The sequence below is a fragment of the Triticum urartu genome, chromosome 4 (genome assembly GCF_003073215.2).
Source record: "Triticum urartu cultivar G1812 chromosome 4, Tu2.1, whole genome shotgun sequence".
In the NCBI taxonomy this organism is placed as follows: domain Eukaryota; kingdom Viridiplantae; phylum Streptophyta; class Magnoliopsida; order Poales; family Poaceae; genus Triticum; species Triticum urartu.
Window position 1 is genome coordinate 442723273 of NC_053025.1, and position 25185 is coordinate 442748457.

Below are 25185 nucleotides of genomic sequence, written 5' to 3' on the forward strand. Positions count from 1 at the left end.
CGGCTCATAAACGTGGCCGGCTCGGTTTCTACCCTTCCCTATCTTACAATACAAGTTACATATCATATGGCGGTTTATGTCTACGGGTCCTAATCCGCCGTTGGGCCCTGGGCCTTTATGTTAGATCTGCTCCATAAAGCGTCATATCCCTTTGTCTTCATGGGCTTCCATATGAATAACTTGTTATGGGTATAACCCGGCCCCTCCTGGCCGGTTTATACTGAGTAGTAATATCCCCAACATTAGGCCCCAGATTGATTTGAACCTATTCATGTCAATCTTCAACATTTTAAGAAAAATTCCTCCTTCAATACCTTCACGTAAATCTTGTAATCCTCCATGGCGTCATCTTCCAGGATTATAGTAAACCGCCATGATGTCACCTGTTATGAAAAATTGCATATATACCACACCTTCATTAATGAGCCTCCGACAATCGAGGCGACAGCTCTGTCACATATCCAATTTTTGGGCTCCTCGATTTTCGCGCCTGTCACTTATCCCTTCACCTTATAAATAAGGCCGAGGGTCATTTTCATCTTTCCCCCTCGTGCCTCTTCGCATCGTCCCCTTCCTTGCGTCGACCTAGCGCTCGAGCTCTGCCGCCGCCGTCGTCCTTCACTTCTACCCCAACAACGGCCGCTGCATCATCCTGATAGAACCAGAGAACTGCGGCGCCTCTCCGCTTCTCCTGTGACATTGGTAAGTCCTCTTTCCTTCCACCCTAGATCTGTCATTAGGGTTTCAGTGTTCATTGGAGTTCGTCGGTGTTCGTCCTTGTGCATCTCTGCCTGATAGTTCTTGATCTAAACTTTGATGCTTATTCCGGATAGAAATCTCCATGATCCTTCCTTTCTACTAATGCATCTTATTTAAGTAGAAAATCCCATCTGAATCCTTCGACTGTTCAAGTACCAGAATATTTAACCTTGAATAATTTTTCATTTTCTGACACATGATAGATCCAGATTTGTAATACCAATTTGTGGAAATTGTTTCTCCATCACTTAGTTATTTCAGATCTATACCTTCCTTACCAGCATAGGAGGTTTAGTTTTTAGAAAATGATAATCCGGCAGGTACCATTAGTCCCCTCTTAAACCGCCGATTTGTTTATCTTTGTAACCCTTCCAGTGTCAGACTCCGGTTTAACATGTGTATATGCCTCAACGTCTTTTCCTTTGATCTTGTGATGCTTTATACTTGTCAGTCATAAATCATAAACCGGCATTTAATCTTTTCTTTCAGCTTTTCCTTGAAATGGCCAAGCAATTTTACTCATGTAATTGGGTTCTGTCCCGGGTTACCGAGGAACAGTTGAACTGCTTAGTCAACATGGGCGCTTTAGCAAAAAAGGAGGCCATCCACTGGAGGGTCCCTGGCCCGAAAAATTCTCCTGAGCCTAAGGACGGAGAAGTGATTGTGTTTGTTGACCATCTGGGCCGAGGGTTTAGCCCTCCCGGATCAAAAAAATTCTGAGATGTGCTTGCTAGCTTCCAACTCCATCCTCAAGACATTGGACCAAACTCCGTGTCCAATATTTTCAATTTCCAAGTATTTTGTGAGGCTTATCTTCAAGAAGAGCCCACGGTTGAACTGTTTAGGGATTTCTTCTACTTGAACCATTGTACAGAATTTACAGACGAACCCAATACTAAACTTGGCGGGATGGCAATTCAGAAAAGGAAAGACGTCAACTTCCCTCATGCTAAGCATCACAGTCACCCCAAGGACTGGAATCAGACTTGGTTTTACTGCCGAGATACATCTCCAACTGATGAAAATCCTTTGCCGGGTTATCGTCCTCATCGGCTTAGCAACACACATCCATTTCCCCAACGTCTTAGCGCCAAGGAACGATCCAACTATGCACCACAACTTTCAAAGCTTTGGGCCTTCGTTGCAAACGATTTAACAGGCGTCAATTTTGTTCGTTGCTGGATCGCCTGGAGCATTCTGCCTTTAAGTCGACGCCCCGGTCTAATGTGTGAGTACACAGGGGGCTTGAAAGATCCTCAACGACATATTGACATTCAGCTAACAAAAAATGAAATTACTGAAGCTGTTAAGAAGATATTGGATGAATCGGTGGCTATCTGCAGCAAAACAGGGCTGAATCCCTTCTGTGCTTCCAATAAACCGCCAGCTGTAAGAATCATATAGCTCCTGCTTTAATTCGATCCTTTTAAATATCCCCTCTAAATTTTGTCAATTTTTGACAGGGTGGTGATCCATTCTGGAAGAAGAAACCACAGGACAAACCGGCCAAGACGCCTCGCCCCAAGACCAAGGTTACTAAAAAAACCTGCCAAGAAGAAAAACGCTGAACCCTCTGAACCGAACGTTGATGATGACCTGGATAATCCGGACTCAGAGGTACAACTTGACTCTCTTGGTTCATTTTTCGTACACCTCATTGACAATGACTATTATCAGGATGATGCTGAAGGCAGCCAAGCCGATGACGCAGAGGTAATTATTCTTTCCTCCAGTTCAGATCCTCTGCCAACACAGAAAATCCATCAAGCAAAACGGAAAGTAAGATTTTCTCACCCCCTAGCTCACTTGGACCCAAACTTTCTTTTGAAGAAGCAGCAACACAAAGCTCGCCGCACAACCCGGCACAGCGGCCAAGTGGTCACTTCAGCCGGTTTATCGAACACTCCGGTTCTGAAACGTCGATCTAAGGTCTCACATACTTCTGATACTTCTTATCCCACGGCAGGTTATTTCCAACAACCTCTTAATCCGTCTGATTCAAATTATCAGGGAACGCCTCATTCATCATCTGGCGAGTCAACGGCCACACAGCTCCCTCCTCTTAAGACTGTTCCTGGGTAAACACTTTAAACTTAACCTTTTGACGCTTTATACTTGCATGTTATACTAACCTTTACATCTTTTCCTTTTAGAGCCAATGCCAGGCCCAGAAAAAAGGCCAAACTGAATAAACCAGCGGACGATAACCCGGCTGAAGATAACCCAGAACAGTTTGAGCCGAACGCTGATGACATACATGATGATTCGCCACCAGAATACCATGATACCTTTGCTGAACCGATGGAAGAGGATCCCACCGGCCGTGCTACTGACCCGCCAAGCCCAGCCAAAGCCGCAGATAAACCGCTAAGCCCGGCCAAAGCCGTTGAGGAACAATCAGACGACGTCATTATTACTCGCGTCGGCCACACCACCCCTGGCAATCCTATCGCTTTATCAAAGCATAGTGCCAAGGAAGAGTTTTCTGCTATGGACAAGGGCAAGTGGAAAACGGATTTATCCAGCTATGCCCACCTCAATGCTCAAGAGATTCATTCTGGTTTCTTGAACCGCCTTATACCAGTCGCGACTATGAAGCCGGTTTAGTAGGCCTGATGAAGGAGCGATATGAGGTAAACACTATTTAACTCTTCATAATTGTTTCTCTTGTTCAATTTCGACTATCAACTCCAGCAGCCCCCAAGGGCCGGTTTATGATATAAAAATGAACCGGGACTTCGTAATACTTCAAATTTTGCCTGCATAGCCCCCAAGGGATCGGTTTATACTTTTAGGATGAATCGGTACCTTCCTGTCATGAAGCTTCCAAAACTCTTGATAACCATCTTTGTAAACCGGTTGATGAAGAAAAATCCATAATTTTGTCTTGAGCAAATATACATTAGCCCCCAAGTGCCAAGAGTATAACTTGTTATGTGCTTGGGACTTAAAATGTCAGTTGAGAAAAGCCATGTGCATTAGCCCCCAAGTGCCAAGTGTATAACCTGTTATGTGCTTGGGACTTTCAACATGAACTACTGACTTATTAAATGTCGCTTGCAGGCTGATCTGAGCCAAAAAGAATCTCAAATCGCCGACCTTTAGGAAAATATTAAGTCCCAGCAAGCTGAAACCTCCAAGGCTAAAGAGGAGCTGACTGGCGCTTTAACTACTATGGAACAACTGAAGGAAAGCTTCAAAAGTGAACGAGCAGGATGGGATACTGAAAAAGCAGCTCTGCTAAAACGGGCGGAGGACACTGAAACAGCTCTTAAACCGATAGCAGAAGAATTGACTAGCTTGAAGCGGCAAATCAATGCCATGACCACTGCTGTATTTGGTAAGTACCTTTATGATAAGCTTCAATATGTATTATCCCATAAACTGCCGGTTTATCAATATGTTCGACGTAGGATCCCGCATTACACACCTGGGCTCTGATATGCAGAAGAAGCTAAAGGCTGCCTATACTCTTATAGAGCAATTATATTCCGGCGCCCAACGGGCCATTTGCACTGCTGCTCATAACAAACCGCCCCCAACCTTGATGTGACGCCCTCGATTCAATCGTACACTAATCATACACGCAAATGTGTACGATCAAGATCAAGGACTCACGGGAAGATACCACAACACAACTCTAGACACAAATTAAAATAATACAAGCTTTAATTTACAAGCCAGGGGCCTCGAGGGCTCGAATACATAAGCTCGAATACACAAGAGTCAGCGGAAGCCACAATATCTGAGTACAGACATAAGTTAGACAAGTTTGTCTTAAGAAGGCTAGCACAAAAGCAGCAATGATCGAAAAAGCAAGGCCTCCTGCCTGGGAGCCTCCTAACTACTCCTGGTCGTCGGTGGTCTCCACGTAGTAGTATGCATCGGCGGTGGCATCTGGCTCCTGGGCTCCGACATCTGGTTGCATCAACCGGAAAAGAAGAAGAAAGGGGGAAAAGGGGGGGGAGCAAAGCAACCGTGAGTACTCATCCAAAGTACTCGCAAGCAAGGATCTACACTACATATGCAACATTATCAAAGGAAGGTTGTATATGTGGACTGGGCTGCAGAAATGCCAGAATAGAGAGAAGGCCTAGTCCTATCGAAGACTAGCATCTTCTAGAAAATCACCATCTTGCAGCAACAGGAGGGAGTAGAGTAGCATAAAGTAAAGTAGTAGTGTTATCAACCTCGTCCAGAGATCCTTTCTCGACTCCCTGCGAGAAAGCAATCCCAGAGCCATACTATCCAGTTATCATCACAATCCAATTCTCATCACCATCCAGTTCTAGTTGTATCGATCGGGATACAACTCCAAGTGTCTGTTACCGTAGGAAAGGTTATCGATAGATGTTTTCTTCCCTGCAGGGGTGCACCAACTTACCCACCACGCTCGATTAACTCCGGCCGGACACACTTTCCTGGGTCATGCCCGGCCTCGGCCAAACAATACGCTGCAACCCGACCTAGGCTTAATAGAGAGGTCAGCACGCCGGACTAAACCTATGCCCCCAGGGGTCATGGGCCATCTCCGCGGGAACTCCTGCACGTTGCGTACGCGGCCGGTGAGCAGACCTAGCTACCTCCTTCAACAAGGCAGGTGCTTACGCAGTCCAACCCGGCGCGCGCCGCTCAGTCGCTGACGTCTATTAAGCTTCGACTGATGTATACGACGCAGAACGCCCATACTATGCCCACGTGATGGTTAGTGCTATCAGGCCAGAGGCCCCTCGGATCAAATATCCAAATCGTAGTGGATTAGGAACGCGCGGTAACAAGCAGAGACTCACGAAAGATGTGACCCCGTTGCCCCGTCTCGAGGACTTGCGGCAAGGGCTAGGAATGCCAGGGCCACGCCTCGTAATTATCTCGCGGGCATCCTCCAGGTTAACCCGTCTCCACATCACTCACAATTAAGCTCGCGCGGGTACCCCTCAGGGTCGACCCGTCTTTAGTAACATGGTTCAGTGTAAAGTCATAGTAACCATAGTAACTGTGTGTCCAAACATCAAGGGGAAAACCCGAGGAATCACCCCCAGTGAATTCCACTCGATGTAATCATCAAAGTGAATGTAAGAGGAATCACCCCCGAGGTTCACACTTGAGGGGTTGCACGACAGAGTTGTATCGGAAGTGGTTAAGGAGGAAATCACCCTCGATGACCACGACCGAATAGCTACACTACAGGGTTAACATCAGAAGTGCTGAAGAGGTCTCACCCTTGGCACTCGATAGTAACCCAGTAGTGTCGAGCAACTAAGGGGAAAGTGATGTGCGGTGCCGGGGCCTGGTCTTCGACCCCGTTGATCGGGTCTTTGATGATGAAGCAGGGGCAACAAGGACAAGGTGGGGGTCACTGATGGATCACTAACCAACCTATACTAAGCAGTTTAGGATAAACAAGTAAGGTACAACAGCAGATACAAAAGCAGGCTATGCATCAGAATAGGAGCAAACAATTACAATAGCAAAATCTAATGCAAGCATGAGAGAAAGGGAATGGGCGATATCGGGATGATCAAAGGGGGGGGCTTGCCTGGTTGCTCAGACGAGGAGGGGGGTCGTCGGTGACGTAGTCGACCACAGTGGCATCGGCAGCCATCACGGGGTCTACCGAAGAGAAAAGGGGGGAGAAACAGTAAATACATAGCAAGCAAGAGCATAACAGGACAACAGGCAGAGTTAGACATGTTCTAACACGGTGCTACACGCTACTGGCGAAGGGGGTAACATCCGGGAATGCTTTCCTGAAGTTTGGCATTTTTGGACAGACGAACCGGAGGGAAAAAGTTTGATGTTTGCTATGCTAAGGACGTGTGGCGGACGAACGGGTCGTGTATCCGGGTTCGTCTCGTTGTTCTGAGCAACTTTCATGTACAAAGTTTTTCCATCCGAGTTATGGATTATTTTATATGATTTTCTAAAATTTAATTGAATTTTTGAAATTATTATGTTTAGTTTAAACCAAATTAACCAAGTCAAATTGACTAGTCAAAATGGTAGGTGTGGCCCACATGTCATAGACTATTTACCTAAACAATTAAATAAACCTAAATTATTTAATGGGGCCTACATGTCATCTACTACTAGACTAACCTAGCACTAATTAATACTACTTAGTAATACTTTTTTTTCGAGAGCACGCGAAAAGCGTGCCTTACTTTTATAGAAGAAAGCAGAAAAGCAATGTACAAGAGACCTTGGGTGAATACAGGCAAACCCCCAAGACCAACACCCCAACACACCCCCTAACTAATGCAAGCCTACTGTCTCAGAAAACCCAGCAAAACGTCCTTCTCCTAGGCCGGCCGCCTTCCACTCCCGCAGCTCTCCAGTAATAGACCTCGCCAGATCCGGCGCATTAAGCTGCTGGTTAGTTCTACTAAAGACTCTCGCATTACGCTGTTTTTATAGAGCCCAAATCACCGCAATCACCACCGTGTCAAAGCCCCTCTTGGCGTCACGGCTCCATCTTGCATGTTGTGCCAACCATCAATCCAAGAGTTGATCCTGCACATCCGGAATGGCTGCCTGCAAGCCCAAAGCATCAAACATGATATGCCACTACCTAGTAATACTAATCTAAGCATGCATTATTAGACTAGCTAGCCACATGCACGGCGCGCACCTACACAGCCCTTCACACAGACACACACACACAAAGCACGCACACACACCACGTTGCACACACACGGCACGGCCATGGCCTTTAGCAGGCACCAGCAGCAGAGCAACACTAGCAGTAGCAGCCGCGACAACTAGCGGGAGAAGCAGTAGTAAGCAGCAGCACCACGCAACAGTAGGCAAGAGCAGCGGCGGCGGCTAGGAATAGCAGGAGCAGTAGGAAAAAGCAGCGCAGCAGCATGCATCAGTAGGCGGCGGTGAGAGCGGGATGCTGCGGGGTGACGCCGACGCGACCGGGCGAAGGCAGGCGCGGCCGGCGCCAGCGGGCGTGAATGGCGGCGGCGGACAGGGCCAACAGCGGCGCAGCAGTAGACGACCTTGAGGCCAGGCGCGGGCGAGACGCAGCAAGCTAGGCGAGGCCGGAGGCGAGCAAGCGCGGCCAGGGCGTGGCCCAAACGTCCGGCAGCAGCAAGTAGGCATGGCCATGGGCAGCAGCACCACGTACGCGTACGCGTACGCGTACGCGGACGAGCTCGGAGATGGCGGCTACGGCAACAAATCAAGGGGGTAATGAAGGAGGATGGACGCGGCTCACTGCGAGGGAGGTCGTGGACGTGCTCGGAACCGCCGGGAGGCGCCGGTGGTGGAGATCGACGGCTATGGTGGGGGCGGCTGACAGGAGAAGACCGCGCGATGGCGAGGCAGCAGGCCGTCCGAGCTCCAACCGATAGGCGATGGCGACGGAGACGACGATGGCGGAGCTCCTGGACGTCTTGGCGCGACGAAGGGAGGCCGGTGGCCACGAGATCGACGACGATGACGACGACCGCGAGCTCGGCCTCTTCCAGGTCGTCGAATATGAGCGAGGGAGAGGGGGATTTGGGGACTAGGGTTGTCTCACGCATCGGGGAGACTTTTTTTTGAAACTATGGTGATTTTTATAGCAAATTCGGAAACTATACACTCTAATGCAGAAAAATCAAAAGTATCACTCTGTCGGCCTTCTGTTGGCTGAAGAGGGACTTTTCGGCTTACCATTGGCCGAAGAGGAACTTTTCGGCCTACCGCTGGCTAAAAAGGACTTTTCGGCCAACAGTTGGCCAAAGAGTCTCTCTTTGGCCAACACCGGCTTTACTGTTTTAGAAAAATCATATCAATTAGGATTTTTAGTATTTTAATTTGATTCTTTTTGCATTAGATTAGAAATTTTATGAAGTTTCTGTAGATATCAAGTTTGACTAGATTTGAAAGTTTGAATTTGAATTTTTATGAATTTACTCAAATCACTAGATTACCTATAATTTGAGCTAGGAGTACTTTTTTAGATGGTTCTTTTTGCTACTGGTTCTTTTTGACTTTGTTTATCAGTAGTAATTAATTGGTGAATTTTAGGATTATTTAAAATTAGGTTTTCACGAAAACAACTCTGTTTTAGTGTTTTATAGGTTTTATACTATTTCTTTTAATTTTAATTGCTTTAAATTGTTTTCTTTATTTTTTTGACATGTTCTTTTAGTTTTTGTTAAGTTATTAGTAGATATTTTATTTGTAGTCTTTTTTTGTATTTTATTTTCTTTATCCTCCATTTTCTTTCCCGTCGTTCTTTCCCTCCATTTTCTCCCACTATTTTCTTTGCCGCCATTTTCTCCCGTCATTCTTTGCCGCCATTCTCTCCCACCATTCTTTGCCTCCATTTTCTTTCTCGTCATTTTATTTGCCGCCATTCTCTCCCTTCATTTTCTCCCGCCATTTTATTTCCTGCCATTCTCTCCCGCCATTTTCTTTCCCGCTATTTTCTTGTATTTTTTTTCATGTATAAAACGGCAATGGCTGTACAGGATTTATAAGGAACTTTTAAATATAAACTCCTATGAAGCTCAAAACAAGTTTTCTAGTAGGATAAAAGAAAAAAATACAAAAAAGTACTACAAATAAAATAGCTACTGATAACTAAACAGAAACAAAAAGAATATGTCAAAAAAACTAAAGAAAACAATTTAAAGCAATTAAAATTAAAAGAAATGGCATAAAACCTATAAAACACTAAAACAGAACTGTTTTTATAAAAAACTAATTTTAAATAATTATAAAATTCGCCAATTAATTACTACTGATAAACAAAGTCACAAAGAACCAGTGGAAAAAAGAATCATCTGAAAAAAATACTCCTAGCTCAAATTATAGGCAATCTAGTGATTTGAGCAACTTCATGAAAATTCAAATTCAAACTTTCAAATCTGGTCAAACTCGATATCTACAGAAACTTCATAAAATTTCTAATCTAATGCAAAAAGAATCAAATTAAAATACAAAAAATCCTAATTGATATGAATTTTCTAAAACAGTAGAGCAGGTGTTGGCCGAAAAGGGACTCTTTGGCCAACGGTTGGCCTAAAAGTCCTTTTTGGCCAACGGTTGGCCGAAAAGTCCTTTTTGGCCAACGGTTGGCCGAAAAGTCTCTCTTCGGCCAACATGAGGCCGATAGGGTGATATTTTTGATTTTTCTGCATTAGGGTGTATAATTTTCGAATTTGCTATAAAAAATCATCATAGTTTCAAAAAAAATCCATCGGGGAGGGCCTTATACGCATCGGGGGCTCGCTAGATGGTTGACACGGCGGCCATGGCGACGCGGATGCGTGCCACGCACATTCCCTGCCTTTTTTTGAGAAATCTCGCCATCTTTATTCATCCAAAACCATGGTCATAGGTACAAGGTTTGGGTCATGAGGATTGCCCAACCACACATGCCTACCTACGCCTAGATTACAAGCAAACTTGGCAAGATTATGAGCCTCAAAATTAAAATTCCTACGCTCAAAAATAAAGAAACTGGCATTAAAACTATTACAACGGCTTGATATTTCATGTACTATAGCTGCATTTGGACCTCCTGTCCCCTTAGTAATATCATTAACCGCTTCTTGGCAATCCGAAGCAACACAGATATTTTGAACGGCCAAATCATTTGCTAGCGATAATGCTTCACGACATGCAAAGGTCTCCAGAATTAAAGGGTCATTGATACCTCGGAAGACCACAACCGAAGATCCCAAATATTGGCCCGTTTGATCTCTGCACATTGCCGCGACAGCTCCTCCATGTTGTGATCTTACAATAGCAGCATCTACATTAATCTTTATAGAACCATTGGGTGGTGGGAGCCAGCGTTTAAGCTGAGCCGTTGGAGGTGCTCTTTGCTCCCTATGTCCCTGCCCACTTTCAAGTTGGCCCAACTCAGATATAAAATTGTCCACAAAACGGATTGTTTGCCGAGGGCTCTGAAACAAAGACTCATACACTGCCTTGCGTCTAGCATACCAGATCGACCATAGAGTAACAGCCATCCTTGTGAAGCTCGCTTGATCCAGTTCGTCGCTGAGCTCAAACAGCCAGAGTCTTGCATTAGGTTCTTCATTAGCTGTCATGCGTGAGACAAGTTCATCGTCGGTCAGCGCCCAAATGCACCTGGACATAGTGTAAGAGACAAGGGCATGTCTCCATGAATCTTGGCATCCACACAGCGGACACACATCCACGCACAGTCCCTGCCTTCTTCTCTGTATTGAGATTGAAGGAGGCTTGTGGTGGGCTGGGCCTAATACTGTAGTAATAGGCCTTTAGTGCATAGTAGACCTTTAGTATTTTCCCTTTTTCCAGTTGTCTGTTTTTTTATTAACAAAAGTTGTATAAAAATAATTAGGGCTGCCAAAACACTTTTGATAAATGTGGAACTAGGCCACATAAATACTTTGTGAATTATGAAACTGCCACAAACTGTTTCAAGGCATTTGGAAGTGACTAGGTATTTCTAGAAACTAAAATAAGGCAAGATAAATGTTGCTGGACCGCCAAAATAGAATCCAGGGGCATTTTGTGAATTTTGGTGAGGTTGGTTCCAATTTTATAATTGCATTGGGATTATTTGCAACAGTAGGAACATTTTAGTTCCTAGAATTTGAACAACTTTTATTTATCACTTTGAATTTGAATTTATTTCAGAGAGGATTTTGATAGGAGGTGTTTATCCACTGTGATAGAAAATGGAATAAGGTGATGACTTAGCATGATCGGAGGATGATTACTGTAGTGTGATGTTGGGGATGTTACACTTGATCAAGGAAACACTTGAGAAGCTGCCAATGCTGCCTGCCCGGTTGGACAAGTTAAAAAGATCAGCTGCAAGGTCGGGTGCTCTGACTGCGCTAATCCGGGCTAAAGCTTGGGTACCAGATCTTGACTCAGCGGATATAGGAAGCGGCTATATGATACGTCTCCATCGTATCTATAATTTTTGATTGTTCCATGCCAATATTCTACAACTTTCATATACTTTTGGCAACTTTTTATACTATTTTTGGGACTAACATATTGATCCAGTGCCCAGTGCCAGCTCCTGTTTGTTGCATGTTTTTTGTTTCGCAGAATATCCATAACAAACGGAGTCCAAACGGGATAAAAACTGACGAAGATTTTTTTGGAATATATATGATTTTTGGGAAGAAAAATCCACGCGATATGGTGCCCGAGGTGGCCACGAGGCAGGGGGCGCGCCCCTGACCCTCGTGGGCCACCCGTAAGGCAGTTGATGCCCTTCTTTCGCCGTAAGAAAGCTAATATCTGGATAGAGATCGTGTTAAACTTTCAGCCCAATCGGAGTTATGGATCTCCGGGAATATAAGAAACGGTGAAAGGGAAGAATACGAGAACGCAGAAACAGAGAGAGACAGAGAGACAGATCCAATCTCGGAGGGGCTCTCACCCCTCCCGTGCCATGAAGGCCATGGACCATAGGGGAAACCCTTCTCCCATCTAGGGAGGAGGTCAAGGAAGAAGGAGGGGTGGGGGCTCTCTCCCCCTCGCTTCCGGTGGCACCGGAGTGCCACCGGGGGCCATCATCATCACCGCGATCTACACCAACACCTACGCCATGTTCACCAACATCTCCATCACCTTCCCCCCTCTATCTATAGCGGTCCACTCTCCCGCAACCCGCTGTACCCTCTACTTGAACATGGTGCTTTATGCTTCATATTATTATCCAATGATGTGTTGCCATCCTATGATGTCTGAGTAGATTTTCATTGTCCTATCGGTGGTTGATGAATTGCTATGATTGATTTAATTTGCTTGTGGTTATGTTGCTGTCCTTTGGTTCCCATCATATGATTGCGCGCATGGATCACACCCTAGGGTTAGTTGTATGTTGATAGGACTATATATTGGAGGGCAAAAGTGACAGAAGTTTCAACCTAGCATAGAAATTGATGCATACGGGATTGAAGGGGGACCAATATACCTTAATGCTATGGTTGGGTTTTACCTTAATGAACATTAGTAGTTGTGGATGCTTGCTAATAGTTCCAATCATAAGTGCATAGAATTCCAAGTCAGGGATGACATGCTAGCAGTGGCCTCTCCCACATAATACTTGCTATCGGTCTAGTAAAGTAGTCAATTGCTTAAGGGCAATTTCGCAACTCCTACCACCACTTTTCCACACTCGCTATATTTACTTTATTGTTTCTTTATCTAAACAGCCCCTAATTTTTATTTACTTGCTCTCTATTATCTTGCAAACCTATCCAACAACACCTACAAAATACTTCTAGTTTCATACTTGTTCTAGGTAAAGCAAACGCCAAGCGTGCGTAGAGTTGTATCGGTGGTCGATAGAACTTGAGGGAATATTTGTTCTGCCTTTAGCTCCTCGCTGGGTTCGACACTCTTACTTATCGGAAGCTGTTGCGATCCCCTATACTTGTGGGTTATCAAGACCTTTTTCTGGCGCCGTTGCCGGGGACCAATAGCGTGGGGTGAATATTCTCGTGTGTGCTTGTTTGCTTTATCACTAAGTAATTTTTATTTGCTGTTCTTAGTTGTTTTCTATCTTTAGTTATGGGTAGGAAATGTAAAATACCAAAAAAATAGTTGTACCTACTAAACTAATGGTTGAAGAACCACTCAAAATCTATCACACTGCTGAAGCTTATTACTTGGATCATCTTCGATCCCTATGTGCTCGTGCTGGAACCCCAACTAGCTTAGTTGAGGGAAAATACTTAGATGAGCATGCTTGTTATGTGCGACACCGAATATCTGAAAAAGGGGAAATTTTACCGGGTCAAATTCATCGTTTGCAATGCTATGCTTGGAATTTATGTGAAATATATGATTTTACTTGTTGTTCTGAAAACCCTAAGAAACACCTTCCCTATCAATGTGAGTTTAGTGATAATGGAATCGTATCTTCGTATGCTAAGGGTGTTTATAATTACTATGATGTTCAACAAATTGAAGAATTTGTTGCTTTTAAGGGTGCTTATGAAATTGCTTCTTTGATTGAAAAGTGTGATGCTACTCTTTACAAATCTGAAAATTGTTCCATACTTAAATATTGCTATGATAATTATGCTTCTAATGCCTATGTTGAACCATATATTGAGGACTACTCCGCTATCCAAGAAGAGACTAATATTTTGCAGGAGTCTATGGAAGAAGAAATTGATGAAACTGTGAGCTCATTGGATGAAAAAGATGATGAGGAGAGCGAAGAACAAAAGGAGGAAGAGCGGATTAGCTACCCATGCCCACCTTCTAATGAGAGTAACTCTTCAACTCATACATTGTTTAATTTCCCTTCGTACTTACTGAAGGATGATTGCTATGATAATTGCTATGATCCCGTTGATTCTTTTAAAATATCCCTTTTTGATGATGCTTGCTATGCTTGTGGCTAAGATGCCAATATGATTATGCTTATGGAGATGAACTTGCTATAGTTCCTTATGTTTAACATGAAATTGTTGCTATTGCACCCACACATGATAGTCCTATTATCTTTTTGAATTCTCCCGACTACACTATATCGGAGAAGTTTGCACTTATTAAGGATTATATTGATGGGTTGTGTTTTACTATTACACATGATAATTTTGATGAATATAATATGCATGTGCTTGTTGCTCCTACTTGCAATTATTATGAGAGAGGAACTACATCTCTGCCTCTTTATGTTTCCAATACAACAAATTTGTAAGAAACTGTTTATACTATGCATTGGCCTTTACCATGTGTGCATGAATTGTTCTTTTATGACATGCCGATGCATAGGAAGAGATTTAGACTTTGTTGTTACATGATATATGTTACTTTGTGCTCACTACTAAATTACAAATCATTGTTAATTAAAATTGGCTTTGATATACCTTGGGATCTGGGTGGATCCATTACTTGAGCACTATATGCCTAGCTTAATGGCTTTAAAGAAAGCGATGTCAGGGAGACAACCCGGAAGTTTTAGAGAGTCATTTATTTCTGTTGAGTGCTTTTATATAGTTTAAAACAACAAAAATAAATAGGGGAACCCAAAACTTTTTCAAAAAGGAAAGCGAAAGTGAGAAAGACAAGCATTGTTGAAGTGGGAGCTAGCCTTGAACTTTGTTCATGCTCATGGAAACTTTGTGAATCTTGATTACAGAAACTTTTCAATAAAAATAATTATCCCCTTGTACAATTCCAGTTTATTATAAAAATAATGTGCCAAGGTTTGCCTTTAGGACGTTTACATTTGCTTGATGGCTTGTACGGTGCAGGACAGAAACTTTGGCTGTAGTGCGCGATTTTACATTTTTTGCTGGAACGTCAAATGGTTCTGATTCTTTTTGAAATGTCTTACTATAATTTTTTTTTATTTTTCCTAATTTTGGTAGAATTTTTCAAGTATCATAAGTATGGTGAATGTTCAGATTATTAAAGACTGTTCTGTTTTAGACAGATTCTGTTTTTGATGCATAGTTTGCTTGTTTTGATGAAACTATCGATTCATATTAGTGGATTAAGCCATGAAAAAGTTATATTATAGTAGACTCAATGCAAAACAAAATATGAATTGGTTTGCAACAGTACTTAGAGTAGTGATTTGCTTCATTATACTAACGGATCTTACCGAGTTTTCTGTTGAAGTTTTGTGTGGATGAAGTGTTCGATGATCGATAAGGTCTCGATGTGAGAAGAAGGAAGAGAGGCAAGAGCTCAAGCTTGGGGATGCCCGAGGCACCCCAAGTAAATATTGAAGGAGACTCAAGCGTCTAAGCTTGGGGATGCCCCGGAAGGCATCCCCTCTTTCTTCAACAAGCATCGGTATGTTTTCGGATTCGTTTCGTTCATGCGATATGTGCAAACTTGGAGCGTCTTTTGCATTTAGTTTTCATTTTTCTTTTATGCACCATCCTGATATGAGATAGTCCTGGGTTGATTTATAGAATTCTCATTGCATTTCACTTATATCTTTTGAGTATGACTTTATAGAATGCTTCATGTGCTTCGCTTATATCATTTGAAGATTGGATTGCCCGTTTCTCTTTACATAGAAAACCGCCATTTGTAGAATGCACTTTTGCTTCACTTATATTTGTTAGAGCGTGGGCATATCTTTTGTAGAAAGAATTAAAATCTCTTGCTTCACTTATATCTATTTAGAGAGATGACAGGAACTGGTCATTCACATAGTTAGTCATAAAATCCTACATAAAACTTGTAGATCACTGAATATGATATGTTTGATTCCTTGCAATAGTTTTGCGATATAAAGATGGTGATACTAGAGTCATGCTAGTGGGTAGTTGTGGATCGTAGAAATACTTGTGTTGAGGTTTGTGATTCCCGTAGCATGCACGTATGGTTAACCGTTATGTAACAAAGTCGGAGCATGATTTATTTATTGATTGCCTTCCTTATGAGTGGCGGTCGGGGACGAGCGATGGTCTTTTCCTACCAATCTATCCCCATAGGAGCATGCGCGTAGTACTTTGTTTCGATGACTAATAGATTTTTGCAATAAGTATGTGAGTTCTTTATGACTAATGTTGAGTCCATGGATTATCCGCACTCTCAACCTTCCACCATTGCTAGCCTCTCTAGTATCGCGCAACTTTCGTTGGTACCTTAAACCCACCATATATCTTCCTCAAAACAGCCACCATACCTACCTATCATGGCATTTCCATAGCCATTCCGAGATATATTGCCATGCAACTTCCAACATCATCATATACATGACTTGAGCATTCATTGTCATATTGCTTTGCATGATCGTAAGATAGCTAGCATGATGTTTTCATGGCTTGTCCGTTTTTTGATGTCATTGCTACGCTAGATCATTGCACATCCCGGTACACCTCCGGAGGCATCCATATAGAGTCATACTTTGTTCTAGACATTGAGTTGTAATATTGAGTTGTAAGTAAATAAAAGTGTGATGACCATCATTATTAGAGCATTGCCCCAGTGAGGAAAGGATGATGGAGACTATGATTCCCCCGTAAGTCGGGATGAGACTCCGGACTTTACAAAAAAATAAAAGAGGCCAAAGAAGCCTACCAAAAAATATAAAAACAAAAAAATGAGAGAAAAAGAGAGAAGGGGCAGTGCTACTATCCTTTTTCCACACTTGTGCTTCAAAGTAGCACCATGTTCTTCATATAGAGAGTCTCTTGAGTTATCACTTTCATATACTAGTGGGAATTTTCATTATAGAACTTGGCTTGCATATTCCGATGATGGGCTTCCTCAAATGCCCGAGGTCTTCATGAGCAAGCAAGTTGGATGCACACCCACTTAGTTTTAGTTGGAGCTTTCATACACTTATAGCTCTAGTGCATCCGTTGCATGGCAATCCCTACTCACTCACATTGATATCTATTGATGGGCATCTCCATAGCCCGTTGATACGCCTAGTTGATGTAAGACTATCTTCTCTTTCTTGTCTTCTCCACCATTCTATTCTATTCCACCTATAGTGCTATGTCCATGGCTCACGCTCATGTATTGCGTGAAAGTTGAAAAGGTTTGAGAACGTCAAAAGTATGAAACAATTGCTTGGCTTGTCATCGGGGTTGTGCATGATGTGAATATTTTGTGTGGTGAAGATGGAGCATAGCCAGACTATATGATTTTGTAGGGATAACTTTCTTTGGCCATGTTATTTTGAAAAGACATGATTGCTTTATTAGTAGGCTTGAAGTATTATTGTTTTTATGTCAAATGATAGACTATTGCTTTGAATCACTCGTATCTTAATATTCATGCCATGATTAGATATGTGATCAAGATTATGCTAGGTAGCATTCCACATCAAAAAATCTTTTTTATCATTTACCTACTCGAGGACGAGCAAGAATTAAGCTTGGGGATGCTGATATGTCTCTGTCGTATCTATAATTTTTTATTGTTCCATGCCAATATTATTCAACTTTCATATACTTTTGGCAACTTTTTATACTATTTTTGGGACTAACATATTGATCCAGTGCCCAGTGCCAGTTCCTGTTTGTTGCATGTTTTTTGTTTCGCAGAATATCCATATCAAACGGAGTCCAAACGGGATAAAAACTGACGGAGATTTTTTTTGGAATATATATGATTTTTGGGAAGAAAAATCCACGCGAGACGGTGCCCGAGGCGGCCACAAGGCAGGGGGGCGCGCCTGCCCCCCTAGGCGCGCCCCTGACCCTCGTGGGCCACCCGTAAGGCGGTTGATGCCCTTCTTTCGCCACAAGAAAGCTAATATCCGGATAGAGATCGTGTTAAAATTTCAGCCCAATCAGAGTTATGGATCTCCAGGAATATAAGAAACGGTGAAAGGGAAGAATCTGAGAACGCGGAAACAGAGAGAGACAGAGAGACAGATCCAATTTCGGAGGGGCTCTCGCCCCTCCTGTGCCATGGAGGCCATGGACCAGAGGGGAAACCCTTCTCCCATCTAGGGAGAAGGTCAAGGAAGAAGAAGAAGGAGGGGGGCTCTCTCCCCCTCGCTTCCGGTGGCACCGAAGTGCCACCGGGGGCCATCATCATCACCGCGATCTACACCAACACCTACGCCATCTTCACCAACATCTCCATCACCTTCCCCCATCTATCTACAGCGGTCCACTCTCCCGCAACCCGCTGTACCCTCTACTTGAACATGGTGATTTATGCTTCATATTATTATCCAATGATGTGTTGCCATCCTATGATGTCTGAGTAGATTTTCGTTGTCCTATCGGTGGTTGATGAATTGCTATGATTGATTTAATTTTCTTGTGGTTATGTTGCTGTCCTTTGGTGCCCATCATATGATTGCGCGCGTGGATCACACCCTAGGGTTAGTTGTATGTTGATAGGACTATGTATTGGAGGGCAAAAGTGACAGAAGCTTCAACCTAGCATAGAAATTGATGCATACGGGATTGAAGGGGGACCAATATACCTTAATGCTATGGTTGGGTTTTACCTTAATGAACATTAGTAGTTGCGGATGCTTTCTAATAGTTCCAATCATAAGTGCATAGAATTCCAAGTCAGGGATGACATGCTAGCAGTGGCCTCTCCCACATAATACTTGCTATCAGTCTAGTAAAGTAGTCAATTGCTTAAGGGCAATTTCGCAACTCCTACCACCACTTTTCCACACTCGCTATATTTACTTTATTGTTTCTTTATCTAAACAGCCCCTAATTTTTATTTACTTGCTCTTTATTATCTTGCAAACCTATCCAACAACACCTACAAAATACTTCTAGTTTCATACTTGTTCTAGGTAAAGCAAACGTCAAGCATGCGTAGAGTTGTATCGGTGGTCGATAGAACTTGAGGGAATATTTGTTCTGCCTTTAGCTCCTCGTTGGGTTTGACACTCTTACTTATCGAAAACTGTTGCGATCCCCTATACTTGTGGGTTATCACTATACGAGCCTAAAGGAAGACGATTCAAAGTTTAACAATGATGATCTTCGAAGGTAGACAAAGGAAATGCGCCCCTTAGCAAGCAAATTGGCTGAAGAAATAGATCTTTTGCATTATCAGGCGGTTTATGATACTGACAACACACGACTTCCTGCGCCAACTCATGATGTGGAAGATCTTATCCCGCCAATCCGTAAGCATACCTAAGCCCCTGATGTTGACCCCTCCACCCTTATAAGCGTCGAAGCTGTATTCAAGGCCCTAACTGGAATCGACTGGACAACCATTGACTTCCAGCTGCTGGGTAGAGAGGAGGAGGATGAACTGGCACAGGATGACCCACAGCCGTCAAGTTAGCCCGAAGAATCATGATCCGGAGACCGGTTTAGCCCTTTGCTTGGAAAAAAACAATTGTCCTTTTGGGCATCAAAGCGCCTTGTAATAGGCTAGTTTAAACACTTGGTTTCTATGCCATCATGCATATTCACTTTTGCCTGATACTGTGAATCCGCCATGATTTATGTTATGTCTGCTTATGATCCTTAGTAGCTTTATTGAATTTGTTTCTGCATATGACAAGTATAAAGTGCCCTGGCAGTTTATCGCCAGGCGGGTCATAACGCCCAACATATAACCCTGGTTTATAACCAGGCTGTAAATAATAATAATCAAATATGAAATATATCATACCTGTGATATTGAATCACATCATTGGCTTACCAACGTTCTGTAGTAAGGGTGATAACCCAAATCTTGAGTACTGATAACCCCTCCTTACTTTGCTGGCTTATAATAAAACCATGCCGGGTTGTAATAAACACCGGATTATTTGTATATCATACTGGCGACTTGTAGTCAAAGCCAAACCGGGTCAATCAACACCGGTTTACATCTGATTGAAAACTGACGATTTATAATCGACAACCAAGCCGGGTCAATAGATACCAGCAATATTCTCAATTTGTTCGGCCAACTTATAGTCAACAGCCAAGCCGGGTCAATAAGCACCGGATTATAACTGATCATGAACTGACAACTTATAGTTGAAAGCCAAGCCGGGTCAATAAATGCCGGTTTATCATAACATATTATAAACTTCATCAAAGGAGAAAAAACTTGGCAAATAAAAACATAAAATGAACATGCGAGGCTTTTCATGGGCTGCCAGGCCACCGAGTTAAACCATTTTACAGAGCCTTTTAAGATGGACCCCACATTAACCAATCATCGTTTTAACTTTGACAAGTTCAGGGTCTATGAGATTGAGTTGTCAAACATCCGGCGGGTCATACCAGGATTACCTGGACGGAGTGGCTTACTTAAAAAGGCAGGATAACCCGGGGTTTTAGGTGAATACACCTGGCTTCCAAGCCTGGCTTGATAGCCTATTACAAGGGTGTAGACTCTTTGTTCTTTGAAAAGCAAAGAGCCCCCAAGCAATATTTTGAGCTATTCTCAGTGGGTGCCTATGTTTGAGTTGTGCTTTTGCAACACTCTCTTTGGCCCCCACGTGATTTCCTTTTTGGCTTTAAGACAATCAAGAGGTGTAGCTATGGTTCAAATACAACCAAGCCCCCAAGTGATTTCCTTGGTGGCCTTATGCCGATCAAGAGGTGTAGCTATAGTTCTAATACGACCAAGCCCCAGGTGTTTTTTTATACATATGGCTTTATAAGCCAGATCAATGGGTAACCAGAACTCTGCTTTATAAACAGAAGCCCCCATGTAATCACACACGATGTCAGAAAAACAACAAAGACCCCGCTTTAGCTGAGGCTCCGGTTTATTATATTGATCATAATATATACATTGTCATAACTATGTACATAAGAAGAGCCTGTGGCTCAAGTATAGTAAGGCCGAAGATGAGCTATATTCCACGGCCGTTGGGTCCTCCTCCGATTTACGTGAGTCTTTGTGCTCTCGAACATCGATAAGGTAGTATGATTCGTTGTGCAGATTTTTGCTGACCACAAAAGGTCCTTCCCAAGGTGGGGACAACTTGTGCATATCAGTCTGATCCTGGATGAGCCAGGGCACCAGATCACCTTCTTGAAAAGTTCTGGTTTTAACCCGGCGGGTGTGATAACGATGCAGGTCTTGATGGTAAATCGCCGGACGAGCCGCTGCAATATCACGCTCCTCATCTAACAGGTCAAGTGAATCCCGACGTGCTTTCTCATTATCAGCTTCAACATAAGCCGCCACATGGGGTGAGTCATGATGGATGTCACTAGGGAGAACCGCCTCTGCTCCGTAAACCATGAAGAAAGGTGTGTAACCCGTAGATCTGTTCGGTGTGGTATTGATGCTCCATAACACAGAAGGTAACTCCTCCACCCAACAACCCGGCGTCCGCTTTAAAGGAACCATAAGCCGGGGCTTGATGCCTCTCAAAATCTCTTGATTGGCTCTCTCTACTTGACCATTAGATTGGGGGTGAGCCACTGATGACACGTCAAGCCGGATGTGCTCACATTGACAAAATTCTTCCATAGCACCCTTGGACATATTAGTACCATTATCGGTTATGATGCTGTGTGGAAAACCAAAATGGAAGATCACCTTTTTGATGAATTGAACTGCCGTAGTTGCATCACACTTACTGACTGCCTCTGCCTCCACCCACTTGGTGAATTTATCAACCGCCACCAAAAGGTGGGTCTTCTTGTCCTTGGACCTCTTAAAGGGCCCAACCATATCCAGCCCCAAGTTGCAAACGGCCAAGTAATTGGAATCATCCTCAACTCTTGAGCCAGAATATGGGCTTGGCGTGAAAATTTCTGACAACCATCGCACTTTTTCACCAAGTCCTCAGCGTCAGCATGAGCCGTCAACCAATAGAAGCCATGACGAAAAGCTTTGGCTACCAAGGATTTTGAACCGGCATGGTGACCACAATCTCCTTCGTGGATCTCACGCAAAATCTCACAGCCTTCTTCAGGAGATATGCAACACTGAAACGCCCCTGTTACACTGCAATGATGCAATTCCCCATTGACAATAGTCATTGACTTGGACCGCCGAATTATCTGCCTGGCCAAGGTTTCATCCTCCGGTAACTCGCCCTGGTTCATATACACCAAATATGGGACTGTCCAATCTGGGATAACATGAAGAGCCGCCACCAATTGAGCATCCGGGTCAGGAACAGCCAAATCCTCCTTTGTAGGTAGCTTGACCGACGGGTTATGCAAAACATCCAAAAAAATATTAGGTGGTACCGATTTACGTTGAGAGCCCAAACGACATAAAGCGTCCGCTGCTTCATTCTTTCGCCGGTCTACATGGTCGACCTGATAACCCTTGAAATGACCAGCCACCATGTCCACCTCTCATCGATACGTCACCATGAGTGGATCCTTGGAATCCCAAGTGCCAGACACTTGTTGAGCTACCAGGTCTGAGTCACCAAAGCACTTAACCCGGCTTAAATTCATCTCCTTAGACATTCGAAGACCATGGAGCAAGGCCTCATATTCAGCTGCATTGTTAGTGCAAGGGAACATTAAATGGAGAACATAACAAAATGTATCACCTCGTGGGGAAGTTAATACGACTCCAGCCCCGAGCCCTCCAATTGTCTGGACCCATCAAAATGAATAGTCCAATAAGTGTTATCTGGCTTTTCCTCCGGTGCCTGCAACTCTGTCCAGTCATTGATGAAATCCACAAGTGCTTGGGACTTGATCGCTGTGCGAGGCATATATTTTAACCCGTGAGGTCCAAGCTCAATGGCCTATTTGGCAACCTGGCCAGTTGCTTCCCTATTTTTGATGATATCCCCCAAGGGGGCAGAACTGACCACAGTGATAGGATGACCCTGAAAATACTGCTTGAGCTTCCAGCTTGCCATGAAAACTCCATACACCAGTTTTTGCCAATGTGGGTACCTTTGTTTGGATTCAATAAGCACATCACTGATATAATAAACCAACCGTTGAACCGGATACTCCTTCCCAGCCTCCTTGCGCTCTACCACAATGGCCACACTAACAGCACGGGCATTAGCAGCCACATATAACAAAAGTTGTTCTTTATCGACCGGAGCCGCAAGGACAGGTCGCTCAGCTAACTGTTTCTTCAAGTCCTCAAATGTCGCATTAGCAGCATCACTCCAGACAAAAGTGTCTGTCTTCTTCATCATTTGATACAGAGGGATTGCTTTTCTCCCAAACGGCTGATAAACCAGCTCAATGCTGCAACACGACCCGCCAGACGCTGAACATCGTTAATACACGCCGGTTTAGCCAGAGACGTAATAGCTTTGATCTTTTATGGATTAGCGTCAATGCCCCTGTTAGACACTAGAAAACCCAAGAGCTTGCCTGCTGGAACACCAAAAACACACTTGGCCGAATTAAGCATCATCTTATAGACCCGGAGATTATCAAAGGTTTCCTTTAAGTCATCTATTAACGTCTCCTCTTTTCTGGACTTCACCACAATATCATCTACATAAGCATGAACATTGTGCCCGATCTGATTATGAAGGCAATTCTGCACACAATGCTGATAAGTCGCCTGGGCACTCTTGAGCCCAAAAGGCATAGATACATAGCAGAAGGCTCCAAAGGGAGTAATAAAAGCTATCTTCTCCTGGTCTTTGACTGCCATTTTGATCTGATGATAACCAGAATAAGCGTCCAGAAAACACAAACGGTCAGAACCCGCTGTAGCATCAATCATTTGATCAATACGAGGAAGAGCAAAGGGATCAGCTGGACAAGCCTTGTTCAAATCGATGTAGTCCACACACATACGCCAAGTGCCGTTCTTCTTAAGTACCAGCACCGGATTAGCTAGCCACTCAAGGTGAAAAACCTCCACAATAAACCCTGCTGCCAAGAGCTGGGCTACCTCCTCACCAATAGCCTTGCGCCTTTCTTCATTGAAGCGGCGGAGAAACTGCCTGATCGGTTTAAACTTAGGATCTATATTAAGAGTGTGCTCAGCGAGTTCCCTCGGTACACCTGGCATTTCAGAAGGTTTCCATGCAAAGATGTCCTTGTTCTGACGGATGAACTGGATGAGCGCGCTTTCCTATTTCAGATCCAGGTTGGCGCTGATGCTGAACTACCTGGATGAATTGCCAGGAACAAAGTCAACAAACTTAGTCTCCTCAGCCGATTTAAACTTCAAAGCCGGATCATGCTCTGTAGTTGGCTTTTTCAGAGAAGTCATATCTGCCGGATCAACATTGTCCTTGTAGAACTTCAACTCCTATGTTGCACAAACCGACTCAGCATAGGCCGCATCACCTTCTTCACATTCCAAAGCAATCTTCCGGCTCTCATGGACTGTGATGGTCCCCTTATGACCTGGCATCTTAAGCTGCAGATAAACATAACAGGGCCTTGCCATGAACTTAGCATAGCCGGCCATCCAAACAGGGCATGATACGGGCTCTTGATTTTCACCACTTCAAAAGTCAATGTCTCTGATCTTGAATCATGATCATCTCCAAAAGCAACCTCTAGATCTATCTTACCAACTAGGTACGCCGATTTACCAGGCACCACACCATGAAAAACGGTGTTCGACGGTTTAAGATTTTTATCTGTCAACCCCATGCGACGGAAGGTTTCATAATAAAGGATATTGATACTGCTCCCTCCATCCATGAGTACCTTTGTGAACTTATACCCCCCAACCTGAGGTGCCACCACTAATGCTAGATGACCCGGATTATCAACCCGAGGTGGATGATCCTCTCGACTCCACAAAATGGGTTGTTCAGACCAGCACAAATAACGGGGCACTGCCGGTTCAACGGAGTTTACTGCCCTTTTATGAAGCTTCTGATCGCGCTTACATAAGCTAGTGGTGAAGACATGGTATTGCCCACTATTCAACTGCTTCGGATTACTCTGATAACCCGATTGTTGCTGCCGCTGACTCCCTTGATGATTATAACCACCCTGGTTGCCCTGACTGCCTTGATTGCCATGTCCAGTTTGGTTGCCTTGAAATCCTCAACCGGAGCTGCCTCCACCATAACCCAGCCCATGAGAACCGCCTCCTGAACCGTCGGGCGGTCCATGGTCCTATTGGAAAATATTCGAATTTTTGAAC